This window comes from Acomys russatus, chromosome 5 (genome assembly GCF_903995435.1).
Source record: "Acomys russatus chromosome 5, mAcoRus1.1, whole genome shotgun sequence".
Taxonomy (NCBI): domain Eukaryota; kingdom Metazoa; phylum Chordata; class Mammalia; order Rodentia; family Muridae; genus Acomys; species Acomys russatus.
This window is the reverse complement of record NC_067141.1, coordinates 41769861-41795130: the sequence shown is the minus strand read 5'-3', so window position 1 is coordinate 41795130 and position 25270 is coordinate 41769861. Positions and strand designations below refer to the sequence as shown.

Below are 25270 nucleotides of genomic sequence, written 5' to 3'. Positions count from 1 at the left end.
AAAATATTATGTTGGGGGGGCAGAAGAGAGAACTACAGGCAACTGAAGAATGCTGGGAAAAGGAGAATTATCTTTCCCAGGGATAAGTCTGCCTAATAGATTATTCAAAATCCAGTGGTCAGCCCTGAAAACATAAATATATACATATAGTCAACATGAAATGGCCTCATTGGGTTCTATTTATATATTTATAGAGACACACACATATAATCAAACAATAATAATATGAAAAAGAGCGGAAATAAATCTGAGAGGTATTTGGACAGGGATGAGAGAGGCTGGAGAGAGGAAACAAACTGGAAAAAGAAATGGGGGAAGTTATGTAGTTGTATTCTAATGAAATTAATTAATGACAAATTTATAAAGTGGCTTCAGAAAGAAAACAAATAACACTAGTATCATTGAGATGCAGAATAAGACAAGGAACAGGAACAGTGAATAAGAGCAACCACATAGCAGAAATCAATCCAACACACAGTTCTCAATCATAACCTGAAATCACAATAGTCTCAACTTCCCAATCAAGAGTCACCGCTAGTTGAAGGGATTAAGAAACAAGATCCATCTTTATATTGTCTACAAGAAATACACTTTGCCTTCCAAGACAGACAACAACTTAGAGTAAAAGGACATGTGTTGGGGGGGCTGTTCCAAGAAAATGGGACCTAGAAACAAACAGAGGGCAGTACCTGAATGTCGGACAGGGTAGGCCCTAAGCCAAAAGTAGTAAGAAGAGGTAAATAAGGATGTGGTCAAGATAGGAAGGAAAAACCAGGAGGCATTATAATTCTAAATTATATGCACCAGACTTAGACATGTCCAATTTCATTTCAAAAACACTATACTTGATTTCAAGCCAGAGTTTCACACTAACAGTATGTTATTTCAATTAAAAATAAATCAATAAATCGATAATAAACCACAGTTATAAAACCAAGTTCAACTAATGTACATGTCTCTGTAATGAAGCCTAATGTACAAGGTGATCCGAGGACCCACAAGGCAGGAAGGAGCAAACTACCTCAGCACTTGCATTGTGACACACACCCCTGCCACACATGTATCCCTCATCTACATATGCAAAACAAATACATATAAATGCAGTTTTAAAGCTATATGTATAGGCAAGAACGCTATTGACAAGAACTCTGATACAAGGAACTAACAAATGAACTATATGAAATTAAAGTTTCTGCATGTCCAATAAGTTATCAGCAAAACAAAAAGGGAGCATACACAGTGAGAGAAAAAAACTCCCACTAAATGGCAAGACAAATTACTATCTATAATATATTAAGTTAAATGCCAAAAAAATACACATTATCACTAAATGGGCTAATGAGATAGACAGATAGTTCTCAAAAGAAGAAACACAAATTGCATTGTAAGTTCTTTAAAGCCTTAGTCAATAGCCTTAGTCACCAGGGAAAGGCAAATCAAAATGACTCTGGGATTCTATCACTCCAGTTAGAATAGCTATCACCAAGAAGGAGACAACACCAAAGTTGGTGAGGATGTGGGGAAAAGAGAAATCTTCATTCGGTTCTGGTGGGGATATAACCTAGTACACTCATTATGAAAGTCAGTGTGAGGGTTGCTCAAAAACTTAAACACAGAAGACACCATATTATATATTCAGCTATACCACCACTGGGTACACAACCCAACACTCTATATCTTATGACAGAAATGCCTGCACGTCCGTGGTATTACAGCATCATTCACATTAGCCTAGCTGTCCATCAACAGTGCAATAGATAATAAAAGGTATGTATACACAATAGAATTATATTCAGCCACAAAGTCAAATGAAATTTGCAGCAACGTGGCAAGTATTATATTAAACAATTTAACTCAGACTCAGAAAGACAAAAATCACATGTTCTTTTCGCATATATAGATCCAATGCTCATAACCTTCGACAGTGACTTATAAGTATTGTAATCCCTTAGATAAAACATGATTGGCAGCTAACTAATTTTCAAGAAATGCTCATAACAAGGAAAACTGTGGGCCTAAGCACTAGAATGATACACTCTTTCCACTTGAATCATTTCATAGCAGCAGCGCCCCTTAACTGAAGAAGAGTCCCAGTAACCTTGAGGTTACTAAACTGCGTATATTAGCTGTGGCCCTTTGTCCGGGGTGTAGTTGGAGGCAACACTCTGACAACTGGGAAAATGAATAATACCGATGTTAACCTGGGAGGGGTCTGGGTGTCACTGTCACCAGCTCCATAGGAGGCATCTCTGTGGGCCAGATGGTTCTAGCTCTGTATTGGGTTGCAGGATCTTGGATCCCACGTTGTGGTCATTTCCCTGATCCCTGCATTTTTAAATAAAATAAACACCAGAAAATTGACATGAACCAGCTCACAATGGCTTCCTGATCCACAGAGCAAATGTTCCCAAATAATAAGCTCTTTAAAACAATTATACCTGTAAGAAAAGATGTAAGAAAAGAGTAAGAGAGATACTAATAATAGCATTAATTTAACCCAGCTATTTACCATTTATAGCAGACGGTTGTTTTCTAATGAATAACAACAGTCTCTTTAAAATTTTAGTCAGATGTTAATTCCAGTTACTGCTGCAATTTCCATTTTAGACTAGTGAAAAAAATTGCATGAAACTTGAAGCGTGATCCACAACTCCCTGCCTGGGTAACAGTCGTTTTTATTCCATTCCTTAGAAAACCCCAGAAGCAGGTTGTTTTCACCAATAAGGCCTTCTCTCCCCTAGAGCTCCATCTACTCTTGGGAGGTCACCACCATTACTGGTAAAATCCCTTTGGTTATCTTATCATTTCCCAGAATACCATGATTGCTACATGAACAACAGCAGTATAGCTGAATTGCAAGTATGCTAGACACTATAAAATGGAGCATTGGAATTGAGTTCCACGGAACTACACCAATCTGTCACTACAGTAAACTTCCTGATGGGGTAACAGGTACCTGACTTTGACATGTTTCCTACATTCATGTGAGTACTACGTAAAGATGTGGGCTTTAATGTGCACAATAAGAGTCAGCTCTCAGCTCTGGAGACGCAAAGCAAACAAAGCTGCCAGTTGGCCTTAAGGACTCAATGGACCTGCCACCAACCCAATATTACAGAGTCACTGTCAACAGTCTAAGTATCTCTCACAAATCAGGATATTATTCAGGGACTCTTTCGTAATATGAACAGTCCTTTAGAATTTAAAAAATTGATCCCCTAAGTAAATAGCTGCTTTTCTAAAAATGGTTTCAGCCTTGTTCTTGAAGCCTGAGAAGATGGCCAATGTCATTCTAAATGACTATAAGATCTGGGGTTCATGTGGTAAACTAGAATCACTACTGAACTGTAGACACACGTGTCCTTCATGTACCTCATGACTGAAGACGTTTTGTGTTTGGTATTAAACTCATGCAATCTTTGACAGAAGCAGCTGAAGGGAGAAAGGCTGTGAGTTGGCTCATGGTTTTAAAGTATTTCATCCACTACACCAAAAAAGACATGATAGAGCAATTCAGCTCACCCGGGTGGGTACATGTGCCTGAAATTGTTCGTGTGATGGCAGGCCTGAACAGAAAGCAAGGCTGGAACCAGCAGCCAAGTATACTCTTAATTGGGGACCATGGTCATTTTGATGTTCATACCTTCAATACTCTGAATGTATGAGAATAAAAATGAAGGAATACCATATGGTTGAGATGGCTTAAAATAGTCTAAGAGAAAGAAGATCTTAGCTTAACAGACTAAGCAGAGAGGCACATCACTGGAAGCCAGTGCTTTCGCCCATTCGGTCCTTTCGGAATACTGCCATATCCAATGCTCATGGTCTACACAAAGGCAAGCCTATGAGCTCAGTTCTAGAGGAGGAAAAGTATGACATCAGTCAACTTTCTATCACTGCAACCAAGTCCTGGGGCAATTTACTTAAATAGAAAAGGTTCAGTTTGGTTCATGGTTCTGAAGATTCCAATTCATGGTCAAGTGGCTACATTATTTTGAGTCTCCAGCAAAGCAGCACATACTGGGAGAACATGACAGAATATTGTTTATGCCGTGAGCCAAGAAGTAAAGCATAGAAACAGAAAGAGGGGAAATCCAGGCTCTCACGATCCCCCTCCAGTTCAGACTTCAATAGCCCAATGACCTTCCACTACTTCCCAATAGTGTCATATTGTCCCCAAGCTTCTGGGAGGCATATAGCACTCTAGCTTACCAGGGTGTTACAAACTGACTGAGGGATACAGAGTGACAGACATGAAGAAAGAATACCCAATGCTCTCCCTTGTTCTAATGCCTTACTTAGCCTTTTCTTTAGCAACATGTGTCCTAAAGCCAAGCCCATGAAGTCTCAACTTTCACAGTGCCTAAACATGACCTAAGCAACTAAAACACCAATAGATGTGCTAACATGGAAAGAGGAAAGCTCACAAGGCCTCAACCACAGTCAAACAACTAGAGGCAACTAAGCAATGCTGAGAAGAGCACACAAATTGCTTATACAATTCTCATTTCAGCCTTGAAAATATGCATACACAGACTGTGTCTGTGTTAGTGTGTGTGTGTGTGTGTGTGTGTGTGTGTGTGTGTGTGTGTGTGTGAATTTGAAAGAGAATGAGGGAAGAACCTGAGGGAGTTGGAGAGAAGATAGAAAAGAAGAAAATTGTCTTCTCTGCCCCTTGCTATTTCCTATAGTGTGCGCTAATGGAGAATAACATAATAATCTATTTATAGGAGATCAAGCCAGGATTCTGATGAACCAGCATAGAGGTCAGTAGATATTTTTTTGAAGAAGGTCCTGAAGTGAATAGGCTTAGCTTTGTGTTTTCACATGGCATTTGCACCGGTCAGCTCTGCCACTGACCACGAAAGCAGCCACGGATGTTATGGCAACAACTGAACCTGCAAAGGAATGCATTTTTAAAAGTAGGTGGTGGGCTGGACTTGACTTTGAACCTGTAGTTTGTCAGCCCACAGAGTAGGCAGTAAATCTACATCAGAATACTCATGGTAACTATTGGGACCTTGATTCCTCCCTTTGAGACGGCAGTAAAAAACAGTTGCATTCAATTTTGCAGGAAAACATTTCTTTTGCCATATTGTTTTAGACTTGAATTACAGATTTGTGCAGACCCAGCCAAGAGGCAGGTGAAAACTAGCTCACTCAACTCCTAACCCAAACCCCTTTTTCCTGTGCATTCCTGTAGAGAAGGAACTAGAACAGTGGTCCTCAACCTGTGGGTCATGACCCCTTAGGCTTCTATATTAGATATCCTTTATATCATATGTTTACATTACAGTTCATAACCCTGGCAAGAGTATACTTACAAAGTAGCAACAAAACGATCTTATGGCTCAGGGTCACCATAATACGAGGAACTGTATTAAAGGGTCACAGCATTATGAAAGTTGAGAACCTCTGAACCAGAAAGTAAAAATGTGTTTCTAAGAATTGTTAGCAGTTGGGGTTTTCCATGTGACCTATGTTCCACCAAGAAGATACATTTATACAGACCCAGAAGAGGGAGGGAGTAAGGAAGAAGAGAACAGAGGTCAAGAGCAGCAGGTGCAGGCATTACTATGGTCCGGAGGGCCAGTCCCCAAGGCAGGAGAACCAGTACCTGAAGCCAAATGCTACAGCTTGGACTGTTAGGGTTAAGCAGGGAACATTATAGGAAGGTAATGGCACCAAGGCTGCTCTTTAGCCAGGGAGAGCATCTGCCCAGGCAGCCCCACTGTCTACCTTTACCATCCAAGTTTCATTAACTACCTGCCCTCCAGGAGAGGCAAGTCCTAATAAACATGAATTTCATGATATAAAGGACTCTCTCTCTCTCTCTCTCTCTCTCTCTCTCTCTCTCTCTCTCTCTCTCTCTCTCTCTCTCTCTCTCTCTGATTCTGTTTTAATAATTTTTCATTACCCACTAACTAGTTAAATGCCCAGTATAGATGAGTCACCATATGTTAATTTCCAGTGAATTTGAATTGCTGCCTGATTATCGTCCTACCTAGACTTGAAAATTGCCTGAAAGATACACAGCAATAGAGTGTTAGAGTCATTGTACCAATTTTATTTTCCTTACACAAGCCAACTTCTGGGACTTCAGCAAAGGGAACCTAAGCTTTTGAAATAAAACAGAGAAGATTAAGGTTCCATTGGTGGCCATCTCTGCCGTTCACAAGCAAAGGCATATTCCCAGAGGCAGAACTGGACACCCACACAATGGCTAGGATGGAGCAGTTGGTGGCCATAAATACGCCAAACAATTAGCCGGAAGATAATGACACCACCTGCAATCCTTGTTTTACATGAATCGTTAATAATTAAACAACCAGTTAAGTTTCTTGCCCATAAAAACTAGATATTAGAGACATTTAATCTATAGCTATTATGTAAAGGATAACACCCATCAGAAGTTTTCATATTTAATTCTCATCACACTAGTAAGCGGATATAATTTGACCTTTGCAGACCACAAAATTTGTGTTGTCCTAAACTGAGGAATGAGATTGGCTAAGGTACCAGCAACAGACATTTGAGGAATGTCTCTCTCCTATGGGCTCCACTTAGCCCAGCTCCTCCAACTGGGAGATGGTCTTCAATTCAGTCTTTGCTTCACTGGTAACTTACCCTACAGACTCAGCCTCATCACAGAGATTCTGTCCCTGACTCCAGGCCACCAGGCATGCTCGTTGCTTGATACATACAGATGTTTGTCCTTGCACACAGCTCAATTTTTGATTATTCACTGTGCAGCCATTCGAATTTTCTCTCTCTATTAGCTGGCAGGCTAGCTGAAGCTGCACAGATCTCTCTCTCTCTCTCTCTCTCTCTCTCTCTCTCTCTCTCTCTCTCTCTCTCTCTCTCTCTCTTCATATCCCTAGTACACAGCACAAAAGCCCACAACTACTGTGAAGGAAGAAATGACTAGCTACACTGTGTCTGGAATCGTGCCAAATCTTTCTTTTATCAGTTTTTGCAAGCCAGTGACTTCTGTTCCATAGTATCCCCACGATGCAAGCGTGGATAATGAAGAGTGTCCTAAGAAAATCAGGATCCTCCCCTGGTGTCATGTGGTCCTCTGCTGCAGTTGGAAGTGGCCCAAGCATGTCCCATTCCACTGTGCTGTATAAGCCTCTACTGTGTTTAGATATAATAGAAGTAAGTCACACACACACACACACACACACACACACACACACACACACACACACACACACACACCCTCTGTATCAATTGGCTCTTGCAGCATTCAGAAATGGGTTAAGGATATAGAATCTCTTCCCGATGTGTCACCTGACCTCCTGTGGGCTTTAGGAAGTTTAAGCTTGTTTCCCAAGCTTTCTGTTATACAATCTTGATTCCCAGTGCAGAGGTATTGAAGAAGTGGGACCATAAGAGGGAATTGGGTCCTGGGAGGGCCATGCCTGAAGGAATCAATGCTGCTCTTGTGGAGTAAGTTCTCTTGACAATCTCAGAGAATTTGTTCCCTTGCTTCCTGTTTTACCAGGTTCTGCTCACACTTCCACAGACCCCCACCAAATCTTTCATCATGTTACCATACAGCCAGAAGAACCACACTACAGGCCAAACTAGTGCAATTGCCTATCTGGGAATCATCATCATCATCATCATCATGACTATTTTATTATTATTTTCTTTCTTTTTTAAAAAGATTTATTTACATCAATTCATGCATACGTATATGCTTGGATTGTTCTCCTTGCTAAATATATATATATATATATATATATATGCTCATATTAATAGTATCTTATAAGATAATACAATTGATATTTATTATTATTATTAGTAGTAGTAGTAGTAGTAGTAGTAGTAATTACATTTTTTTAAAAACAGGATTTCTCTGTGTATCCCTGATTGTCCTGGAATTCACTCTGTTGACCAGGCTGGGATCAAACTCATAAAGTTCAAGCTACCTCTGCCTATCAAGTGCTGAAATTAAAGATATGTTGTGCCACCAAAAAAAAAAAAAAGATTTATTTACTTATTATTTATACAGTATTCTGCCCACATGACAGACGAGGGCATCAGACCTCATTATAGATGGTTGTGAGCCACCATGTGGTTGCTGGGAATTGAACTCAGGACCTCTGGAAGAACAGACAGTGCTCTTAACCTCTGAGCCATCTCTCCAGCCCCTATTATTATTTTCTCATCCATTACATCCTGGCTGCAGCCTCCTCTCCCTCTACTCCTTCCAGTTCCCCATCCACCTATCCTCCGTCCAGATCCACTCCTCCTCAGTTCCCCTTCAGAAAAGAGCAGGCCTCCAGGGATGTCAACTGAACTCTGAATAGCAAGCTACAATAAGACTAGGCACAAGTGTTCATACCAAAGCTGCATGAGGCAACCTAGGAGGTGGAGGAAAAGGGTCCCGAGAGCAAGGAAAAGAGTCAGAAACAATTCCTACTCCCACTGTTTGGAGTCTCACAAGAACACCAAGCTACACAGCCATATCATGTATGCCCAACACCTAACTCAGACTCACACAGGCTCTGTGAGTGAGCACCGAGGAGCCCTGGCTGGTTGATTCTGCGGGCCATATTCTCATGATGTTCTTGACCCCACTGGTTCAGGGTTCCCCAAGCTCCACCTAATCTTTGACCGTGGGTCTCTGCATTGCTGCCATCAGTTGCTAGATGAAGCCTCTCTGATGAATGTTGGGCTAGGCACCAGTCTATAAGTACAGCAGAATATTGTTAAGAATCATTTCATTTCCCTTTTTTTTTTTTTTAATCCTAGATCTCTGGACTATCCAGACTCTTATTCCTGACCATCCAGGCAGTGTCAGATATGGGCTCCCTCTCATAGTGTCCAATCATTGGTTGGCCGACCCAAAGAGTTCTGCATCATCATTTTCCCAGCACATCTTGCAGGGATTGTAGGTCGAAGTCTTGTGACTGGTTAGTGACCCAGTCTTCCCACTGGAAGCCTTGCCTGGCTATGTATATATAAGATGGCTGGTTCAGGCTCTCTATCCTCCATTACTAATAGGGGTCACCCTGGTAGACTCCAATCAGTTTCCATAGCATTGATACTGTGAGTTTTAAAAATCTTTTCTTTACACGCTGCTCTACCTGTGGTATGGTGTCATAGTAACGGAAAAGAAAAGAGTGCACCATTGCATATTTCAGCCAGAAGCTTCAGCTAGACCATTACTGCTGTTCACATGAACTAAAATGAAATCCCAGTAAGACAAGCAAGCCTTCAGAAAGTGTGATCACGAGAAAATGTTTCAACAGTAGAAACAATTGCAATGTCAGGGTCAGATCTGTGATTCTTTCCAAGTTCCCTGGTAAAAAGTTGAGAATTCCCAAAACAGCCTTTGTACCATAAAGGCTTCTGAAAGGGCTCTACAAATCTTATTATGTGCATTGAACTTTTGTAAAAACATAGTTTCTTCAAGGAGTAATTTTAGATTTTTTAAAGTCACATTTTAATACTCTATAAATATATATATGAAGAGATAGTTGGTCTTAAAATTTCCCTTTACTGAGAAAGCTTTCAGAACATTCATCATCTGGATAATTTTACTTGTAAATGGGTATTATTTCAAATATACATATTTAGACACAGTTTTGCACAATGTGAAGCTTTTCTTTTCAGTTTTGGTTGACTTTTGAAATTTCTTTTCTTCCTTCTACATATATCAGCCATAACTCCCCGTCAACAGCCTAGCTGATACCCATTTATGTATTATTGTGTCTGCATAATTCTACCTAATCCTATAGTCTAACTATGTGGCATTCATAATGGGATACCTTCTTTACCAGCTGTCATACAGGAACAGGTTCTGATTCTTAAAGGATTTTGTATCCTGCTTCTCTTTTGGTCCATCATAGACCTTCCTCCAGGGCCGCTGGGATGACTCTCGCTGATTCCCTAAATGACTGTGTAGTATTCTCTGGGCTACAGATACTATCCTACTCTAGCCATGGGAAATGTTCTACTCCCATGGGCCACTAGAGAGCGCTGTCAGAGCAGTGTCAGGGTGGACCGAAGCCAGCTGGGGCAAGACTTGGAGACTAAACTAACTTCCTCGTTCTTGCCTTTCCCATCAACCTTATGGTCCTCCACTGAAGATGCAGGGTTTGTCCCAGCTTCCTCCCAAGCCCGTGCTCACAGAAAGGACCCAGAATTCACTGCTTCTCTCCAGTCAGGACTTAACACACCCTTCCAGTCATGGGCCTGAGTCTGTTATGACGGACTCTCTGAGTTTCTTGTTCAGGTCTCCTACAGTTGTTGACAGACACAGAGAAAACATCTTTCCAGAAATCCCCTGGGATACACAACCAATGAGAACAGCCTTTGTCACTACTGCCACTGCAGTGCCACAGGTAAGGACAATAGAAAATTCCCGTGAGCAGGCTAAGCGCTTGGCACTCATTGTCTCATTTAGTATTCACAGAAATCCCATGATATAAGCACATTTTTTGTTGTTTTTACACAAATGAAGTGTGTGGTGTAGATATGACAGGCCCACGCATCAACACAGATCTTCTTAAGACATGACATGAGCTTTCCTCATGCCACCGTAAGTAGGCCACCGTGTGACCATTCCTGCATCTCCTTCTTTAACTCCCAGAACCACCTGGACCAATTCAAGCCCAGTCCAAGTTCCCTATGTTTTTGTAAAGTCATAGGAATCCTGTGAGTTTGCAATTGCTCTCACTTCCTGACCTAGGTACCCTCCTCTCCTTCAAGGGATCATCCTGACCTTAAGGAATGCTCTGTCAGCTCACAGTGGCTCTGCCTGGGAGACTTTTCCCATTAAACTACCCTTTCCACCTTAAGATAATTGTGGGGGGGGGAGATAATGTGGTCTACTTATCTAATTTCTGGGGTGGGGCTGGGTCCTCAAGACAAGTCTTCAGCTAGCTCCCAGTCTGCACCTTGGCACATGGTAGACCTTCAGTGTAATTTCATAAAGAAATGGATGGCTAGAGAAACTATGAGAGGTCTCTCTGAAAGAACCAGAATCAAACTATATCCCTAATGACATAAAATATATAAAGAAAAGCCAGTGGATTTGAGTTGCTCCTTTCAGAGAGGATTTCTGTGACAAATTCATTTACCAAAGCAATTTAGCAAATAAAGAGCCCCTGGCTTTGCTCTGCAGCTGAACCTGCAGGGCTGTTTGCCCTGTCAACCTGTGCTAAAAACTGAAGAGTGTGCACTGGGCTATTTATACACAGCTCTGTGCTAGCCACTGTTGAGGAGTTCGGTTTTTTATTAAGCATGAAAACACTCTGGGATCCAGCCTTACATGGTAGCCATTAAAGGGATAAAAAAAAAAAAGCAGGAAAATTTGTCTTTCATCAGAAAAGTTTTTGGTAATCATGGGCATTATGTTTTTCTTCAGAAACACACAGATTGGCTTTCTTTGAATGTACTTCTCATTTTTTTCCTTTCCAGAAAGTTCATCCATCCTGCTGAGAAAAGAGATGAAGATCAGCGACCTGGAAGCCACCAGGGCCACACTGTGGATGTTTTTCCTCGTGTGCTGTTTTCTTTCTGTGAACTCTGAGACATCACTAATGAGAATGCCCAATTATTACATCTGTTGACCAAGAGCAAGCTTTGCTGCCCAAAAAAACAAAGGCTTCTCCAGCAGTTCACTTAATGAGAAACTGGGTAATTGCAGGACTCTTTGTCAAGGAATATAGCTCCAGACTTACAGTGTATGTTGAACTTACAGCCAGAAATACAGGGTTTTGGGTTTTTCTTTTCTTTCTTCCTTTTTTTTTTTTTTTCCTTAGTGTTTAAAGTCTACTCAGATTTATTTTACATATAAAGAAATGTCCACAGAGTATTTGTTTTCCTTTTCATGCCCCAAATACTAAATATATTTTGTACATCAAAGAGTCAGAGACCTAGGCAGTGGCTCTAAATATCATCTACTTCAAGACCAGAATAACTGTATCTCACTCATCCCTGAAAGTCAACCAGCCACCTTCACTGAAGTTTCTGAGATATTTCATCCTACTAACTGTTGGCACAGTTTGTTTCCTTGAGCCTCAGAAACTGTCTTTATTTCCTCTACGCTTAAAAAGAGGTTTAACTTTTCCATTGCATTCGTTTTCTCTACAGTGGAAGGAGGAACTTATCTGGTTTCCACTGTCTCCAGATTCTGTGTGTGCGCACGTGCGCACGTGCGCGCGTGTGTGTGTGCGTGTGTGTGTGTGTGTGTGTGTGTGTGTGTGTGTGCATGTGCATGCTGGCTTCTTTTAAAGATTGATTGATTATTACGTATACAGTGCTCTGCTTGCATATACACTCACAGACCAGAAGAGGGCATCAGATCACATTATACATGGTTGTGAGCCACCATGTGGTTGTTGGAATTGAACTCAGGACCTATGGAAGAGCAATCAGTGCTCTTAACCTCTGAGCCATCTCTCCAGCACACACCACACTGTCCATATCACTCCATATGCCTGGATGTCCTGCCCTTTCCCACATTAACCCTCAACACTCAAAGTCCTTTATGGAGGGCCTCCTTATGGCCATACTGATCACTCTCCTGAGGAGTACAGATACTCCTCTGAAGCTGTTTGGTGCAAAGCATGGTCATGAGGAAGGACCACTCTTCGGGAGACGGATACACATGGGCAACAGCAGATCTTCTCCTGACATGCCTCAGCAAGGTCTGGTATGTGGGTTTTGATAAACTTGATAATACAGAAAAGCACTCTCCTACCACAAGTTTAAGCTTACACAAACTTCGAGAACTGTGGGTTTATACTCTTAGACCAGAATTGTGACCGGTAGAGACGATTTTACTGAACAAAGCAAAACTAGAGTAGTGAGGTCTGGTCATAAGAGGGACAGTGCCATAGCCTTGTCTGTGTCTGGCTGAAATTGTCACTCTTCATTCTTGATCACACTGGGGCTTGTCGGGGGACGGGGGGCGGGGGGGTAGACAACAAACCTCAATGTTGCCGATACACCTCTGAAGAGTGCCAAGTGTGTTGCTGCTTTCTATAGATCATGTGGAAACTGCTCCTCTGCATGCTAGTTTCCTATTAGCCATGAAGTTGGGGTCTGTCTATTATTCCCCTCAGAACTCTAGTACCGGGTCCAAACCCTGAGACATTCTGATAATTTTACGTTTAAAAAAAAAAAAAAAAAAAAAGCAGATAAATGGCATGTTCACAATAGACCATTTCTTTCATAAACCTTCCTGCCTATTGTAGATAATATAGTTATCAAAGTTCATTGATTTATTTGCTCTCTAAAAATGCTTTTGGCAATTGCTAATAGATCTAAACATGTGGTGGTCCCTAGGCCAAGCAGCCACACTGCATTACATTTAGTGCACATGTATGTGCATCCCATGCGTATCCAACACAGATTCCTGGGCCTAGACTACAAGGTTTAGTTCTAACCTCTCATTTATGCGACTCAGAGCCCACCCAGGCGATTTTTAGCAAGACTATGCAGGGGAAATATCTCATTATGTGGTTACTCTAGTTGGTGTACTTAAAATTAGTCACCAACTCACAAAAGAAGAAAAAAATTAACCCCTCCCCAAAAGTCCAATGATCCAAATTCAGCAGGGAAGGAGTCCTAGGGGCACATTGAAGCATCCATGTGACCCTGGGGAAATTTCATTATGCAATGATCTCAGTCTCTCTGAGTGCCACTGGACATGTGAATTGAGATCCAGACACTTGCCAATAGTCTCTTTGGGGAACGGAAGGGGGTGGGGAGAAGTGCAGAGATCCTTCCGTAAAGCTACAGCTTACATAAGGAGCCAGCAAAACACACACCTGGGAATTCAAATCAAGGCATTGAAAGCAAGTAGAAGCAAGGCTGGATACTTTTTAGAAATCTTTAAAAGCATGGAAAAGAACTAAAAATAGAGGTATGTGTTCTTCCTCAGCCCTTTATCTTAGTCCTTTATTGTTGCTAATGCTACACCTCCACTTAGAATGTAAGTTATAAAGAAAGGGTTTTCCTTTTGGAGCACAGTCATGACCTAAAGCCAAGGGCTGCAGCTGACAGTGGCTGCTTTGCTGGCAGAGTCCTGGATCAGCATAGGAATCCATGTGTTAGGAGACAGAGAATGCACTAGAGACCTAGTCAAACTGGCTTTTATAACAAACTGCTATTAAAATAATCCATTCACCCAATTGGCTGCACTGTTACCTGTTAATTCATACACAAGGACAGAAGCATAATCATTTGTTCAAGCTTCCACCTGGTTCCATCTCTCTCACAATAGGAATTATACTTGAAGATAATTACAGAAGATACAAACTGTACTTAAACCAGTGCACTTCTTACCTTAAAGTGAGGTGTGGTGGGAGAGGGAGGAAAGAAGGATAAATAATGCTAAAGACTTTTGGGGAAAGTCATAGGGAAATACTATTTTGTGTTTACTTAAAATAAGTACATTATATAAGCATATATATATTTATGTGTAATATTTTTTAAACAAAGTAAAAAAAATGAGGTGATACTGCTACCCTTAAGAGCCATAAACTATTTAACAAAAATCCCAAAGCTTTGAGTTGTATTTCAGGGGAGTTCTTGTTTCTGACTGCTTCCCGCAACTTGAAGATAAGATCCTAGTGCTGACAACACTACACATTTTGGACATAGGAATCCATCAGAAACCGATAAGGAAGCCTTCTCTCTGAGTATCAGAAGATATTATGCAAACTGCCAAGGGAGAAATGCAATGAGTAGTCCTACCCTACTACGCACTACAGCAATGACCAGTATGGCAAGTCATCTCCCAAGGGTTCGATATCAAGATATCATTCAAGGGTGGAACCTTGGGGACAATCAACAGCCATCTAATTGGTCTTAAGGTCCACTCAATAAGAGTGCTGGGTGCTACCTAGCAACTGCAGTGTCTGTAAATGTTGTAAAATAAGAGAACCCACATGCTTCCGGCTAATGCTTGCCTTGCCTTGTATAATGTATTCAGATGATAAATTTTTATTTTAGTATGGTCAAGATATATTATATTAATGCATAAATTATCAAAGGATAAAAAATATATTCTTTTAAAAATAATTTTTATGAATACTAATTTCTTCCATAAACTATTAGATTTGCTACTCTGTAATGTAAATAGGAGGTCTGAAGTGGGTAAAAGGCATATGCAGACCCAACTAAAAACACTTTTTATAATGATCTTTATGAAAAGAGTGATCCTAAAACTGGAATTCTAGTGACTAATAGAATATTATTAAGGACATCCAAGATGGAGGTACCAGTCACTTACTGTGTCTGATAAACAGGATAAAGTGACAGCACAGTGACTGAAGGACCAAACTGTGGGTTCCAACCCAGGTGAGAGGGGACCACATGGTATGGAACACAGGTGGGTCTGGCCTTGGGTCACCTGGCTAATCCACAGAAAAGTCCCTGGGTCCTACCAGGTGTGTGTGTGGTCTCCAGTGTCTAGCCACATGCCGGTGCACAACACACTGCTCTCAATGTCTCAGACTGAACTGTGGGCCACAAAATACCAGTATCTGTGTCTCCTAGCCCAAAGGAGACCCCATGGTGTTATACACAAGTAGATCTGTCCCCAGATCACCCGGCTAATCCACAGAGAGTTCCCAGGTCCACACAGGCATGGGCTAGGTCTCCAGTGTCTAGACACATGCTGGCACACAGCACACTGCACTCAGTGTCTCAGACTGAACTGCAGGTCACAGAACACCAGGGGCTGAGTCTCTCTGCTGACAGGAATCACCATGGTGTGGAACACAGGTGGTTCTAACCTCAGGTCACCCAGCTGGTCCACAGAAGGGTTCCCTGATCCCAGCAGTCTCCAGGTCTCAGCTTATAGCCCCTCACCTATGGGCTGCTTCCAATGACCAGTGAAGGGCACAAGAAACTACCACACAATGCCAGAGACAGCCAGATGGCTTAAGGCCAGCATAAAAACACAAACATCAAAGCAATATGGCATCTCCAGAACACAATTATCCCAAAGCAATTATACCTGGACACTAACTCAACTGAAACTCAAGAAAATGGCTTTGAATCCTTATGAAGATGGTAACGGAGGAAACAAATAAAATCTGTAAAGAAATACAAGAAGATACAGTCAAACAGGTTGAGAGAGGCCATGACAGAGGCCTATAGAAGGAAAATGAATAAATATTTGGAAGAAATTCAGGGGAAAACAAACAGGTGAAGGAAATCAATAAAATAGTTCAAGATCTGAAGATGAAAATGGAAACCATAAAACACAAACTGAGGAAATCCTGGAAAGAGAGAATTTAGACAAGAAAACAGGAACTACAGAGGGGAGCATCTTCAACAGAATACAAGAGATGGAAGAACGAATCTCTGGCATAGAAGAGTCAATGGAAGAATTTGATGCAACCATCAAAGAAACTGTTAAATCTAAAAAATTACCGACACAAAAAGAAATCAAGGACACCATGCAAAGATGAAACCTAAGAATAATAGGAATTGTGGAAAGAAAAAATTGCCAACTCTGAGGCCCAGAAAATATTTTCAACAAAATCATAGAAGAAAAGTTCTCCAACTTAAAGAAAGAGATGCCTATAAACATACAAGAGGCCTACAGAACACCAAGTAGAGTAGACCAGAAAAGAAAATCCTCCCATCACATAATAATCAAAAACACTAAATGTACAGAGCAAAGAAAAAACATTAAAAGAGAGTTCATTCTTTCCTAACCATGAAATCTAGGAATTGAACTCAGGTCATCAAGACTGTGCAACCAGTGCTGGGCCACCATGCCATGCCAACTTAATAATTTAAAATAAACTAATGAAAAGTTTACACAGTGCATTATATGAAAGAAAAAGATGAATCAGAATTAGGAAGAAAAAACTTGAGTATGAGATAAACAAAAGCAAGAATTTGAGATTTTAAATAAAAAAAAAATTCGAAATCTAATATGAATCACTTCCCAGAAGAAAGTATCTACATGCTCCAAAAAAAATGTGGACAGATGCTCAGTATCAATAGTCATTAGAAGGCAAAACAAATGTGTGGGATGGTGGGTATGCATCTACAATCCAACAATTTGACCTCTAAATAGTTTTCTAGAGAAACCTCTCAAAGGTTTATGTATAAGAATCTTCTTCATGGCTTTCATTTACAATAGCCCAAGCCTACACTTACCAATTTCGAATATACTATATTATACATTAATCTTGAAAATATATGGAGAGAAAGAAATAGACCTGAGCTCATAGCTTTATTACCATAATGTTCTGAAGTCTTCAAGTGGGGTGAGGGGATGACAGCCTATGGACTAGAGGTATGGTTTGTGGTTAAAATGCTTGTTAGCAGCCACAGGCCATGGGTTTTTTTTTTTTTTAAAGAACTTTGAGCTAAATATGACAGTGAGTTTCTAGGATCCCAGCACTCAGAAGTCAGAGATGAAAGGAAAGGATGTATTTGAGTCTCACTTGGGCTACCTATTAAGACCCTCAAAAACTTAATAACAGAAACTAAAACAAATTTCAAAAATAAACCAAACATCAAAAATATGTATATGCCAACACAATTCAGAAGGATGGTTACCTCTTTTAGAAGTGAGAAGATTTACTGGGATACAAAGCAACTTTATAGAATGATAGAAATGTTCTACACAAGATCTGCAATGTGATTACACTGGTGTGTACTTACCTGAGTTGGGGGTCACATTAGTTCATTTTCTGTTGCCACATACCAGCTGAGTTTTTTTTTTAAGTTAGCTCACGGTCTGGGTCTAAGGCCAAGAAGCCACATCTGTTGTGGTTGTGGTTGTGGTTGTTGTTATAAACTGTAAGTAGTGTTTATTATACAATGAGAAGTTTCTCCCGTATGCAGGGTCAGTCAAGAACAAGCACATTCAGAGTGATTGTCAAAAGTTGGGGAGAGATTTCATTTTTAATAATTGTATTATTTGACCATTTCATACATATTAGTTATTTAGTAATTTACCCTTTATCACCCTCATGCCCTCCTTGAACCCTTCTTCTTTCCAAAAATGGCCCCTCCTTATTTTCATGAGTTATTTTTGTGTATGACCCACTGAGTTTTATTAAAATTGCTGGTATGAACTTGGGTGGGAATTTACTAATTAGAGAAAAGAGAGGCCGCATCTTGTGATGACCTCCTTGCTGGTAGATTCCCCGGCAGCACAGGACAGCACATGGGATAATGGAAGAACTTTGAGGATAGAAATCTGTCATTGTTCCCCTTTGCAGTTCTACCAAAGCCACCAATAATCCAAATCTGCACTGGGGCTCCATGCTGATGATTTTATCTAGCCATAATCACCTTCCAAGTCCATATGTCCAAACACTATATTGGGATTAAATTGCATCCTTGTAATGTTGTGAAATGGACATTGGACTTCAGTAAGAGTTTCTGAAATGATAAACCACATTCAAGCCATGTAAGGAATTCATAAGACCATGCCCATGTATGGTGCCTTACAAAAAGATTCATGAGGCTCAATATACAGTCATATCAGAAAACAATCATATCAGTAGCTATAATTTAGTACATAAAAATTACAAAGTAAGCCGGGCACGGTGGCACATGCCTTTAAACCCAGCTCTCGAGGGGGGAGGTGGGCAGAGGCAGGCGGATCGGTGTGAGTTCAAGGACAGCCTGGTCTACAAAGTGAATCCAGGACAGCCAAGATAACATAGAGAAACCCTGTCTCAAAAAACAAAACAACAAAGAAAAAAAAAATACAAAGTAAAATAAAGAGAAAAGTGAGTGAGCCAAATTTGTATAAAGTAGACAAACTTCTTGTCTTAGTGATGTACACAGGATGCTAATTCCTACAGCAAGGAGTTGTGACATGTCAAGTGTTGGCTTCTCAGAAAACTAATGTTAGAAGCACATTGGTGCTGGCCCCGCTTCCTTGTTCTGAGGGTTTCCAGCATCTAGACACCCATGGGAATGGGAGATCCCAACAGGTGAACCCCATACCTGACAGTCACCAGGATGGAGTTTGTGAAATGCCTAGGCCACCCGGAGGAGTTCTATAACCTGCTGCGATTCTGCATGGGAGGCCAGCGGAAGTTCATACCCAAGATAGATCAGGACTCGCTCAGCAGCAACTTGAAGACCTGCTACAAGTGTCTGAATCAGACCAGTTGCAGCTTCGCTGCTGTTATCCAGGCCCTGGATGGGGAAATGCGCCATGTGGTGTGTGTGTGTTTTATCTGGTTCTCCGGGCTCTGGACACTGTGGAGGATGACATGACTATCAGCGTAGAAAAGATCCCTCTGCTGCATAACTTTCACACTTTCCTCTATGAGCCAGAGTGGCAGTTCACAGAGAGCAAGGAGAAGGACCGCCAAGTGCTAGAGGACTTCCCCACGATCTCCCTGGAGTTTAGAAATTTGGCTGAGAAATATCAAAGTGATTACTGACATCTGCCACAAAATGGGATATGGGATGGCAAAATTTGTGGACAAGCATGTGACCTCCGAACAGGAGTGGGACAAGAAAGCATTGTCACTACGTTGCTGGGCTGGTGGGAATCGGCCTTTCTTATCTGTTCTGGGCCTCAGAATTTGAAGATCCCTTACTTGGTGAAGACACAGAGGGTGCCAACTCAATGGGTCTATTCCTGCAGAAAGCAAATATCATTCATGATTATCTGGAAGACCATCAAGAAGGAAGAGAGTTTTGGCCTCAAGAAATGTGGGGCAGGTATGTTAAGAAGCCCAAAGACTTGGCTAAGCCAGAGAGCATAGATGTGGCCATGCAGTACTTGAACGAACTCATAACCAATGGCTTGAAACACATCCCCCACGTCATCACCTACCTGTCAAGGCTCCAGAACCAAAGTGTGTTTAACTTCTGTGCTATTCCACAGGTGATGGCCATTGCTACACTGGCTGCCTGCTACAATAATCATCAGGCATTCAAAGGGGTAGTGAAGATTTGGAAGGGGCCAGCAGTTACCCTCGTGATGGATACCACCAACATGCCAGCTGTCAAAACTATCATATACCAGTATATAGAAGAGAGTTATCACTATATCCCCATCTCAGACCCATAGCATATTATCTTCACCATCAGTACTCAGAACCTTCCCAACTGCCAGCTCATCTCCTGAAGCCACTACACCCCCATTTACCTGTCGTTTGTCATGCTTTTGGCTGCCCTGAGCTGGCAGTCCCTGAACACCAAATGCCAGGTCACAGAAGACTATGTCCAGATAGAACACTGATTTTGTTTAGCCGGAAGCCGAAGTTCAAATAAAATGGGTTTTCCTTTGCCTCCAGCTGAATTTTGACTTCACTTTCGTTTTCCTTCCTGCTTTCATCTTTCAGAGAACTGTGCATGGAACCTTTAGGAACTGTGCAGAGAAAAGGATGCCTTGCCCTCAGCAGCCTTGTGCTTGCTGAGTTGTGATCCCTCTGTCTCTTGTAGCCACTGGCAGCATGCTAACCCACTGCTGCACTTTAGATGGAGTGGCCACAGGGATGGTCACAAGATCTAGTGAACCTGGCTAGAGCGCTGACTGAATTTATTTAACTTGAAACAGCCTTTGAATACCTATCATAATAGAAAGTGAAGTGACTTTAAAAAAAATTTAAAAAGAAACCCATTGGCAAGGTTTTCACTGAGAGCCAGTCATATGGGCAGCCTCTGTCTAGCAGGTACCAACATTTGAGACTTCTGGAAAGACAGTGTTCAGCATAACTATACTGTCTGGAAGAACATACCATAAGCCATTATTACCAGCAGGAACCCTCCTGAAATTCCAAGCCCCAGACACAAGTCAAGGACCAACCCTGCCAGTATGTCTTCCTAAGGATGGCAGTCACATTCAGTCTTTCTCATTTGATAGTGAAACGTCACCAAGTTGCCACCCCCCCCCCCAAACACACATACACAAACTTTGGAACCTTACTGTAATGTATATATCAATTCTAAAACCTTAAAACTGTTGCAATATGAATTTATGATTCATAGATTCTCCTTTATGACCAGGTTGTCTTCGGTAGGTTATCAAGAAAAGCATATTAACATTGAAAGCCTACAAGCAAAGCAAATTAAAGGGGCTCTAACTTTCCCACATTGTGCAGAATGCAGCCATCTCATGGCACTACTGGATCCTGCCCTTTGGCAGTGTCACATAATAGCGAAAACAAGGACCTGGCCCCTGGCCAAATTGATTCTACAATGGCCATTAATCACTTGCCAGTTGGCTAATAATAATTAGGATCTTTGACATCTCTGAGTTCCAGTGTCCTGTGAGCATGACGAGGGTGGAAACAACTCCTAGGGAGACGCTGTACAAGCTAGGTGAAATGACGCATATAACAGCCACTCAAGAATGACAAGTACTTTCCTAAAGGGAGAAACATCCCAGAAGATAAGATGTGCAAGATTAGCTATGGATATAAACATGTGACATTCCAACAACTCAGAAGTGACGGTAGAAGGAATGAATGTTCAACGCCCAGCTGGGCTTATGTCAAGTTCAAGGCCAACCTAAAATATATGGCCAGATCTTAACTCAGGGAGTTAAAAAAAGAAAAATGGGACCGGAAAAAGCGGTCACTGTGGCCTGTTGGCTGAGCTACTAAAGTACTATAGTAGCTGGTGATTGAATATTAGTGAGGATTTCAATATTTGGAGATGGAGAAAAGAGCTTTAAGATCAGGAAAGTGTAAGTCAGTTAGCTAGATTTGATTTGAATCTGTGTCTGCACCTTTACACACTTATACAGTGTGTCATATCTAGCCTGCTTTGGGCTTCCAACACAATACCACATAGTGGGGTGACAGGCTGCTCTCTTCTGGTCTGAAGTTAAGGCAGATACCGTTTTTGCCATCTAGCAAAAAGCAATGCCCAGCATGGATGTAAGTACCTATGGCAGAGTGGTGGCTGCTACAGAAACATGAACAGACATAGAAGCTTTCTTTTGTCCGTTGCAACAAGTCAGACCCAACCCCTTCCCCAGCTTCCAACTAGTCAGCAGACCTTTCCTGAGTAGATAGTGTCTGTCACGCCCTGTGCTACACCCTAAGTGAGAAAGAGGGACTCTAAGCCAGAAGAGCTCCTAGGCTAGTCAGAAAGACTATGTGCAAAATTACAGTGGAGAACAGTAGCCCTTGTAGGGGGAAAGGGAAACAAGGGCTTCAGCATTACACAGGGACAACTCATCCTGAGTCTGGAGTGCCAGAGTTTTATGTATGACCACTGCTTTCTAAAGGACTAAAAGATGCTAGCTACTTTCCACAGCTGGCCAAATGAAAAAAACCACTAGGTTCTAGACTAGGTCAGAGTGCCCTCTGCTGAAACAGAAAGCCAGAATTAGATAGAAAAAGAATAGTCTGAGCAGAAAAAAGAAAAGCACTCCTGTGATACTTGATGTGTGTCTGTGTGTGTGTGTGTGTGTGTGTGTGTGTGTGTGTGTGTGTGTGTGTGTGTTAGTGGAAATAAATAAAACCCCTCTTTTAACAACAACCCACCCAAAATAATCATTACTTACTAAAATAAAAAGCAATAGAGGAACATCAAACAAATGTGAATATCACAATGACAAAACAGAATTAAAGTAACTAGCATGTTGGTAGACTATTAAAACCTAAGGTGTGTTAGCATGGAGCCTGTGACCAGAGACCACACAGTCCACCCTCCTGCAAGCTAACTTCTGTTTTCACTATCTTCATATAAAAAGAAACCCAGCCCTGAAAAGACTAAAGAAGCTAGACTGTATCTCACTAAGCAATGTGCAGCTGAAAAGGCTGCATACACACCTGTCCAGTTCTGTGATGTTCTGGAAAAAAGCAAAACACAGGAAACTAAAACAGAGAGATGAGCTGGCAGAGCACAGAGTGTCTGTAAGACAGTGCACTATTCTGTACGATATGATAATGATGGCTATCTGTCATTTTATATTCATCAAAATCTGTAGGACATAGATGGCCAAAGCAGAGCCAAAGGAAAAGTACATACAGCTTTGGGCAACCATGATGCACCAGTGTAGGTCTGCCCTGGAGCAGGATGTTGATGAGGAGTCCAGCAGTTCTGTGTTTGGGAATTTGGAATAAGTAGGGACTATAAACCTTCTGCTCAGTTTTCCTATACACTTTAACTCATCTGGAAAAAAAATTCACCATTAATTTTAAAAAATTCAGACTAATTTTATCATAAACCAATCCTCAAAAGGAAAAATGTATTAAAAATATAGTTTGTCTTGACATCTAAAAAAAAATATATAGATGTGCTTTTGCCATGGTATTGATTACTGTAGACACAGTTGAGAAACATGGACATAGAAGGCCTGTATGACAACCTTACCCTCACCACACCGCCCCCCAAACAGTAACAGCCTAGAGAGAAAGCCATGCAAAAGAAATAATAAAAATTCTGATAAGGTGGGGATGGAGAGATGGCTCAGCAGTTAAGAGCACTGTCTGCTCTTCCAGAGGTCCTGAGTTCAATTCCCAGCAACCACACAGTGGCTCATAACCATCTATAATGAGATTTGGTGTCCTCTTCTGACCTGCAGGCATAATGTAGGAAGAACACTGACTATGTAATAAATAAATAAATAAATATTTTTTTTTTAATTCTGATAAGGATGCTAAAGTGTAGCTCTCCCCAACTGATAGCTCCTGGATGTGGGTGAGGGTGGGCAAGGATTCAGTTTTCTCTAAGGGGCTGGCCACTGGGAGTTTGACCATGCTCCAGTGAGTATATGAACAAAACAAATTTGGCTTATTTTGCTGATGCTACTGCTGCTGCTGCTGCTTATTACTATTATTATTATCAGCAGCAGCAGCATCATTCTGCTCCTCCTCCTCCTCCTCCTCCTCCTCCTCCTCCTCCTCCTCCTCGTTCTTCTTCCTCTTTTCTCTTTTTTGGGTGGTCACAAGGGTCTGGGAAGTGATCAGGGTTCAAGATGTAAAATATCAATAAAAATATTATGAAAAGAAAAAAGAAAAAACATGGACATTATTGTATTTGTGTGTGTTTATATTTGTGAATGTGCATGCATGTGTAGGTATGTACATGCACATATATATTGGTATGTGAGTGTTTGTATGTGCCTGCATATGTATACGTTTATGTGCATGTGTATGTATGGGTGTTTGTGAACATATATGTGCATGTCTGTACACATGTGTGTGTGCAGTTTCATAACAAAAGAAACTTCAATGAAATCCACTTTATTTCCCTCTTCTTGCCCAAATCCGGTCTAAGCAACAACCTGTGGAGATGGTGGTGGCTGTTACTTGTAGTCGTAACTGGTGGCTGTGGTCTCAAGGAAGTGGAGGCACACATTCAAAGTAGCGATGATCTAAGCCCTTTTTTGCTTGTTCATTTTTGTTTGTTGAGACAGAGTCTCACCATGGATTCCTGGCTGGTCTGGAACTTGTGATAAGCCCCTTGCCTCTGTCTGTCCTCAGCTGCTGGGATACTAGCCACAACATTTATCTTTAGCATAGGTCCTGACCTGCAGGCCTCACACTGATGTTTGTTCATGCTGATGTAGACCACAAAAGAGGTGATTTGCTTAAATTAAACATCCAACTCCCCCAGCATGTGCTCTGTCTGCTGATGGGCAATGATGGCCGCACGGGGCATGTCAGTTTGGAGAGGGAGAAAAGAAACAAGCTCCACAGGAATTGGATCGCCCTTCACAGAAAACTTTTATGAACACTGGCAGGCAGACAGGCAGCACGACAAAGTGTGGTTCTGAAGAAAGGGCTTAGGTCCTGCCAGACACAGCCTGAGAGAAGAGGGGTTCTGGATTGCAAGGAAAGAGGCTTCGTCAATCTGTGACCTATGCTATGTAACAGAAGGTGGGTAACAGGGTACTTGTGACCTAGACTACAGGCATCACTCTTTATTAGATGGGGGTGGGGCTTGGTTAATGTGCAACCTAGTAGAGGGGACCCAAGTCCTAGGTGGCAAGAGGACAGATAGGGTGTGTCTGCCCTGTTCGTAGTAATCTATGATTAGAACGCAAAGGGCGTGGGTGTTCTAGCAGGATGCAGTCTTCATGTGCTATGTATCAGAAAAAGAAAAACAATCCTTTGGTTTACATAAGTAGAAGCTTGGCAGGAAGAGACTCTCCAACAAGTGAAGTTCACAGTAGCTTTGGGGGTTACTTTGTTTTTAAATGAGAAAACTATGCAAAATGCCAGTATTTGTCCTCAGGGTTAGGTAATATGGTCTTAAACCTTTTTTCCCACTTTGAATTATCTTCCCAAAAAATGGATCCTGGATTTTGAAGCAATATAGTTAATAGATCTCCAAGAATGTCCCAAGA

The 25270-nt window shown here is 41.4% G+C and overlaps 1 pseudogene; it reads left to right on the top strand.

Annotated features, from left to right (window-relative positions):
* Window positions 1-18969: 18969 nt before the first annotated feature.
* On the top strand, window positions 18970-20206 carry LOC127190063 (squalene synthase-like; annotated as a pseudogene).
* Window positions 20207-25270: the final 5064 nt, after the last annotated feature.